Source organism: Molothrus aeneus, chromosome 6 (assembly GCF_037042795.1).
Source record: "Molothrus aeneus isolate 106 chromosome 6, BPBGC_Maene_1.0, whole genome shotgun sequence".
NCBI classification, from domain to species: Eukaryota; Metazoa; Chordata; class Aves; order Passeriformes; family Icteridae; genus Molothrus; species Molothrus aeneus.
In genome coordinates, this window is record NC_089651.1 from 57,044,007 (window position 1) to 57,052,254 (window position 8,248).

Consider the following 8,248-nt stretch of genomic DNA (forward strand, 5'->3'; position numbering starts at 1 on the left):
AGCTCCCAAAGGATTCCCAGTGTAGGGAAGAGTGGCACAAGCAGTTACAGCTTTAGCTTGCATTGTGTTTTCACTTCTCTGCTTACCATAGACTTCCTGCATGACCACAGACAAAACACTCAAGTCCAGATATGCAAAGGTACCCAGGCAGCTGAGATAAAAATCAGTTGGACCTAGATACATAAATAGTCTGTGGATGTGGTCCTTTGGAAGAAAGACTGAGTTCTCCACTTAGGAAAGGTGTAATAGGTACTTTCCAGCAGAACAACTCCTGTCACAGAAAGCCAGGGCCAGGTAAGAGCTGAGGATGGATATGAGCAGCCCCAGGTATTTGCCCACAAAGCAGCATCTGAGCATTCTGCCTGGTGTCTTCTCCTTGGTGCCACCCACCTCAGCCAGCAGCAAGAGACCAGCATCCCCTTTGATGGCTTTCCAGCCATTTCTTTGTTGAAACTCCACATTCCTTTAGCTGGAGATGCTGTGGAGTGCAGGAAGGGTGAAGTGTAGGGCAGTGAAACAAGGATCTGGGTTCTTAGAGCACTTTGGCAGGTGGGAAAATCAGGAAAAGCAATAAAATGGAGGCATGGAATGGGCTGGGGACATTTCTATATTGTTAATGAAGACTTTGGCATGGTTCTGGTAGGAACTGACAAGCCCAGCATTTCAGAGCCCAGGAAACCCCTGGGTTTATGAGATGTCAACAGAGGATAGAAGGAGTTTGCCAAATAACTGAGTAAGCAAAATTCAGAACCATAATGACAAAGCTGGTGCATCAAACCTCACTTTGCTATCTGAGATGATGTGCTAAATAATGAAATGTTCATCAATAAGAGGCAACTCATGAGCGTGGGAAATGAAGATCTTGTAGGATAAGATAAGAATGACCACAGACCTCATCATTTTCAGAACCAAATGAAAATTTATTTATGCTGACTGCCTTTTCTCAGGGCAAACCTTTAGTACATATAGGTATTTGTGCATACAACAGAGAGAGACACACAAGCTGATCAATTTTTGGTTTTCCTGTTGTCTTGGAAAAGAAAAAAAAAGTTTGTTCATGAATGTAATTTTCATTTTTAGTTGGGAAGCTCTTGGTTCATCATGAACAAAGCACGTCATCAAAAAACTGAATGGCGAGGTCAAAACCCAGTGAAATTTCATCACCATTTCAGGATTTTCTTTTTAAAAATGCAAGAGGATTGTAGCAATAGCATCTCTACTACTCATTTATTTTACTGGAACTGTTACGCAAAAGTGAGAGCAGGCAGCACTGCTGCAATCTCCCCCAGGTAAAAGCAAGCATAGGCCTGAGCACAGCAGCTCCTGGATTATTGATAGGACCAGCAGCTGAACAACTTCTCCCAAAGCAGCAGAAAAGAAATCTAATTGCAGGAGTAGAGCGTGGGTTTCCGAGAGGGAAGGATCCATTCTGGTGTAACAGGAACACTTCTGAAAGGTTTTTAATTGATATAAGCTTGAAAATGAGCAAACAAAAATCAGTCCCTGAGGGAATCACCTCAGAGAGCTCTGAGGCTCCTCTCCAGCCAGCCTGGCTGGCTGAGCAGTGCCCCTGAGGTGGCATCTTGGTGTGACCTTCCTTCCCCACAGGTATGTGCAGAGGAGGGGGCAGAGCCCATGTGAGGTGTCCCCAGTGCACTGGGCTGCAGGAAAGGCAGGGACAGGCAGCCTGCTTGGGTTCTGTGGCTTCTCAGTGGAAAATCAGAGATGAGAGAAAACAGCCACAAGCATAAAACCAACAAACCCACCCTTTTTCCCCTCAAAGTAGGCTTGGCTCAACCCAAAGGTTATTTATTGTCAGCCCACTGACTTCTTCTAGATCACGTAGACAACCAGTCAGCTTCTCAGGGATTCACAGTTTCCAAATTCACAGATCTCTGAGGTAACCACAATCATCCTAACACAGATTTTTTACAAATAAAAAGTCCCTCATATGTTTTTTACCCCATCAAGAAAAAACAAGTAGCTTGCATCATACAACTTTTATTATTTTTCCCCGCTAAGCAAACTCATGGTAAAACATGGCTGAAAGTGACCTAAATGAACAAAAACTATCCAGGAGCAGTGTTTATTTTGCAGAACAGAATTCTGTTCAGGAGCCCTCATTAATGTGAAAAGTTTCCACATGACCTCAGAGTTTCTGTAGCCTGTGAGTGTCCTGCAGCCTCTGCTGAATGTCATGGCAAAGAAATTGCTGCTGCAGCCCCGTGGAGAGAGTAATAAGTTCTGCCAGTCATGTCTGAGACAGCACCACTGGTTTATTTTTTAAAATAAATTATAAAGCCGCACATCTCAGTGCAAGAAGGTTAATGGTGCAGATGGATAATCACCTGAAAAGTGCTGCTAAGAGAGGCAGCTGCTGGTCCCAGGGCTGTGGCCAGTGTCAGACACATCCTCAGGTTGGATGTGGCCACCTTCAAAGTGCTGAATATCAATGAAATCAGGCCAAGCTCTTGCTGGCTTATAGGAAGGGTATGAGGAAAAAAATAATTTCCTGGAATTAGCCAATATATCAGACCAGAGAAAGTCCATCATCTCATTGATTAGCATCTCTTCTTCTGTTGGGCCTCTCTAATCTCTCCTGTCTGGGCAACTCCTCCCAAACACCTCATTGCTAAATAGTAATTAAAGCTAAGAACATTAGCAAGTCCATCTTGTAAACTGGCTTGCCAGCCACACAGTGCTGCCAGCCCTCTCCGTGGCAATGGGACTCTGCCTCATCTCTGGCCACTTTCCCATGTCAGGAGTATTGATCCATCCCTCTGAAACAACACCAGGGTTCATGTCCTGCTCTAACACCACTTTGACCTTTAGGAAATGACTGCAGCTTCTGCAGGGCAGCAGGAGTTAAATGGTCCAGGTCATTGGCTCTGTTCCCTTCTCCTGCTCTCTTCTCCACTTGGCTAAGCCAGAAGTTGTCCTTTCTCTTTTCAGATGATGGGAAATGTTCATAGTCAGTCATAGATGCAATGGCATTTTGCAACTCTTCAGTCACTCTCTCTGTAGCATCAACAGTTTCCCCCAGAGCCACAGGACAGGGAAACTCAGGGCTTTCCCCTTCAATATTCAGCTTATCTCCAGGAATATGGGGACCAGCCCTGGAAATCCATGTCTCCATTTCCCCTGCTGGAAGTGCAGGGGAGCTGGGATGGGGTTTTGTGAAGCTGAGGCAGAGGGGTTTTGATGGGAAACCATTGTCTGGGGAGGGAAGCAGGTGTGATAGCCCCTGGAGATGGGAACTGTCTCAGTGCCAGTCTGGGGGGATGTGCAGGGAAGAGGGGAGGGCAGGCAGCAGGAAGGCATTGACTCTGTATTTCCCCCATACACAAAATAATCTCAGTTTTCCTGAGTCATCTCTGTGATGTTTTGCTGTGGTAGGTCATAAGCAGCAGTTTCCCAGGAATTAAATGGGACAGTGCTCCAAAGCTCTTGGAGCTTGACTCAGTTTGCTGATGCTGCTGAGCACAGGATCTTCCAGGCAAGCTGTACCCCCTTTGCTGCTCTGCTCCTTCTGCATATCAGCATGGGCAAGTTCACTTCCCCTGTGGTGAAACAAGGAGATAAAGAGTTATTTTAGAGTCCTGGGGACTTGAGTGAGAGCAGCATGAGGGCCTCCTCATTTTTTCCATGCCATTTTGGTGGAGAAGCAAATAGCCAAGCCTAGGAAGAGGGAGGATTTCCCAGGACATCCTTGGAAGTCCCTGAGCTCCTGAAGCACATAGGGGATGAGTAAAAGAATGGAAGTGGCCCTAGAGCACAGGGATTGTGAACACATGACTCAGGCATGAAGTGGTTTCAGCAGAGGGTTGGTAATGCACGAGCAGCAAGATGGGAACCACCAGCACAACATTTCCTGTTAACCACACACCAGACTCGCTTGGCTGTCCAAGGAAAAGGCACCAGGAAGGGGAAACAGGGGTCTGCTGAGTAGCCATGGCTTGGTCCATGCTAAAACCTTAAACATAAAAGATAAGAGGGGCCTTGGTGCACATAAGAGCTGCAGCAGCAAATGAAAAATAGACAGGGGCAGAAGCAGAGTGAGCCCTGGAGAGAGCCCACAGCCCGGCAGAGGTTGTTCCCTGCTGGGGAACAACCCCCCAGCCCTGAGCTGGGGCTCAGCACACACCTCCAGCCTGAGCTGGGGCTCAGCACACACCCCCAGCCTGAGCTGGGGCTTCCCCAAGTGGGCTCTGCTTTTTTTTTCCTCCAGCAAAGGGAATTTTGGCTGGGGCAGTGACACTGTGCAGTGCTGGCTGTGGGGCAGTGCTGCCATGGCTGTGAGTTTCTTTAATAAACACTCTGTGCCAGCAGCTTTTTAATGGGAGCTTTGCCTCGGGAGGATGTGACGTGTGCTAACAGTCTGTCTGCAGAAACACTTGCCTGTCTGTATGCAGAAAGAGGCCAAAGCAGGAGTTTTCTCCCTATTCACACACACCAAAATGGTGTGTTTTTAACCTAAAATTCACATGCTTTCATGGAGCATGAGCACAGCACTGTCAGATACTGGGAGAGAGCTTTTCTCTCCATCACACACAGCAGGATCTGCTGCCAGGCTGCCCCAGCATAGCTGCTCTCAGTGCCTCTCTTTATCCTGGTGGAATATATTTTTTGCTTCCCAGCACTTGGATTTACTGAAGTCCAGCACTTGCAGAAAGCCACCAGATATTAAAAAAAAAAAAAAGGCCCTTGGATTAAAGCTGTGAAAATGTACAATGTTAATAGCAGCACTGATTTTTTTAAGGAGTTAACATGTGGAAAATAGAGCTGACCACATTTAGTTAATGTTTAAAGGATGAATGGTATTTTGTGGCAAAATGTTTTTTTCTGACAGGTGGGGAGGGAGCATCTGAGGCAGAGGGACTAAATGACATAAATTTGTCTTCCTGTGTATTTTGGAACATGATTTATTTGTGTCCATTGACATGACAGCTTTTTTGGTAATTTATTCCTTTCCCAGCAAAGAAGCCTTAATCTCCTTACTGGAAATTGTACTATTTATGCAGAAAATCCTGCCCCTGAGATTGCTTGAGATCATGAGTTATGTAACATAAACAGATGGAGCTGGAACTTTTTTTTGAATGTCAATTCATGTTATAATCCCAAAAGGCTGGAATCATTTATCAGTTCATTTGTAGCATAGAAAAAAAAAATAGATTGAGGATTTTACATGGGCATTTAATATATGCTTACATGGGAACACCTATGCCAGTGACAAGACTGTCACTAAATACCAACAGTAATAAAGCTTATTAAGGATTTTCCTCATTCTTATGAACACAAGGACTCAGTGTGACTCACAGAATTGTATGGACAGGACATTATGACCCTCACCCTGCCACAACATGTCCATGGGTGTATTTACCCATTGGATAGATGAGTTTATCTGCAGTGATGCTCTGAAGCCAGATCTGGGAGATCAAACTGGTGAATAAGTGGGAAGGGAGAGGCAGAGGAGAGCTGGGTTGGAGCAGTCCAGGGCAGGGCAGTCAGTGTGGAGAACCTGATTAATCCTGCCTTGTCCAACTCTTGAGCACTACTAAGCCTTGTAATGATGAATCACCCATCCAGCTGATCACATGGGTGCACTGTAGAAGCCAATATATCATACACAATACCTAGTTTTAAATTTCACATTTGCTTAATAGTCCTTTTGCTAACATGGTCAGGCAGATAAAATCCTAAAAGGCTCAATTACCCTTGCAGAAACCTTATCCTTTTATTGTTACTAATGTGGCTGCTCTCATTTCATGGGACTTTAAACCACAGTGAATCTAGACCACAGGAAAAAGAGGATGAAAAGGGATGGGAAGGAAAAGGTAATAAGATTATTGCAAAGGGTAATTAATATAAATGGATTAGCTTAGTGTTCTTAAAACTGACAAGGGTTTGATCAGATGAATTTGGGAGGAAGAAGAGGAAAAAACAAAATATTAATTTGAACCCAAATATAATTTTATATCAAGGTGAAGCTTACAAGGGCTTAGGGGAAAAAAACAAAAACTACTGCATTTGAATATGAACTTAGTCCAACTACATTACTTTTACTCTATTCTGTGGGAATTCCCAATGTGACACACTTGCATATTTGGGCCCAAACTGTAATCCAAGGCTCAAACCATGACAAGAAGTTTGTTAGAGGAGAGATTTCAGTGCAACCACAGAAAGCTGAAGAAGAGCTCCTGGAATGATGCAGAACTTTCTGCTAAAGCAAAACCAGCATGGAGGGATGCTGCTGCTGCTGCCAAGGCTGGGTTCAGGGGTCTGTGCACTGAACTTGGCCCCTGTGTGATGTGTTCTGGTGTCACTGCACAACAACTTCCATCTAGCAAGGGGTGTAAGGCAGATGGAATGGGCTCTGGGCCAGGAAATGTAACAGAGACCCCAAAATCTGGTCTGCCTCCAACACCCTCTGCTCCCTTTTCCCACATCTGTGGGGGCATTTAACTCCATTTAACTCTTCTTGAGACTCTTGTGGTGCTTGCCCTGTGGGCTGTAATTCCCAAGGATGTGGCCCAGGATGATGGCAACAGCTCAGGCTCAGACCAACCCTTCCTTACTTTGGATCCCATCCTTCATTTTGCTGAAGCTCAAGCACTTCCTCTGGGGAAAGCTGAGCCAGAAAGCTGCTGGCAGCCAGGCACATCAGCATCAGCCCTTTTCAGGCCTCACCACTGACAATAGATCTTGCACTGAAAATATTTCTGAACAGGACAGTAAAAAACAAGTCAGCAGGGGTTAAATGTTTAAATCCAGATGTGCTTACAGTCTCTAAATTCCCTGTCCACCTTAATTTCATTTTTTCCCCTTCTCATATTGCATTTAAGACTGCAGAGAGAACAAAATATTTTAGTGCAGCATCAAGTGAATGAGATTGTTAAAATATGGTCTGACAGTAGAAGGAATTACAGCATTTCAAAGATAGACCCAAGATAGCCAGGGAAGTGCCATTGCTTATACACAATGCTAAGCAACACCTTGATCTCCTTTCTCCTGGATTGGGGACTTTACCTACTTAGTACTACTAATGTGAGAAAAATTGTGATGGTTTTTAAATCATTCTGGATCTTGGCCAGTTAATTAATTTAGTTAGATGTTTTTCTATTAGCCAAAAAACTTCAAAGATCCTATTTTTATTTTTCTTTCTTTTATTTTTTTTTTCACAAAGAAAGCAATGAGCTTCTGCTTGTAAATATATGTAAATGTTTACCTGAGCAGGATTTTGCTCAGGCTTATGCAGCGTGAGCTTTCTTTAGAATAGCTTTTCCCTGGATGATGTAATTTACTTGACTGGATATTTTCTACCCTTGCACAACTGTGTTAGTCGATCTAAGCAGATTAACCTAAGCACCAACCTGGCACTCACTTTGCCAAACGGTGCCCTGCAGAGAAGGATTGTTATTTTGGGGAGGCAAAAGGATCTTTGTGCCTGAGATGACTTTCAGATGGGTGTTAGTCTGTTTGTGTGTAAATAGGTCTGAAAGCCCCAAGGAGGATGGGCAAGAGGAGCCAGACACTGTATTAGCAGTTATGTAACAGCAGCAGCTCCAAGAGGAGGGAAAAAAAGTTTTTTCACCATTGTTACAATGACAGTTGAGAATCAGATGATTTAAAGGGCATAGAGATGACTTTAAAGGGAGTATCCACTTCTCTGGCTATGCTTCCTAAATCCTCAGCCCCACAGAACTCCGGGTATCAGAGTCTGGGTTTGTGGAGGACAAGGGGAAAATAGAGAGAGGGGAAAAAGAGGGAGGTTTATTTTTAGCAGAAATGATTCTCATACAAGGGAAAGGTGACAGACTGATGGCTTTCAAGAAATGTTTTGTTTAAACTGAAAGCACAGAATGCAGGAAGCAGATTCAAGCCATCTCCATAGCTCCAAAATGCTGCAGCATCACCCGGTCAGTCGGCCCTTAAGGGCAAGATAATTACAGCTGTGCTGTCTGAATGAGGGAACTTTTGGTTCACTGATCAAATATTTTCTTTGAATCAACCTGAGATGAAAATCTGATTTCCTGTTTTTGTTAGGGTTTTGGGGAGCTCAGCATTTCCTTTCTTTCTTTTCACTTAAAATTATTAATGTAATTCAGGCAGTGTTCAAGAAAACACAATTTTTCATTAGTACTAGGGAGATTTTAAGACAAAAGTGCATCATGGACAATTTTGTTATTGTAAAAGTACTTCCAAAATTCAGCTCAGATACTTGGTCACCCCAAAACTGCAGGCTCCTGTG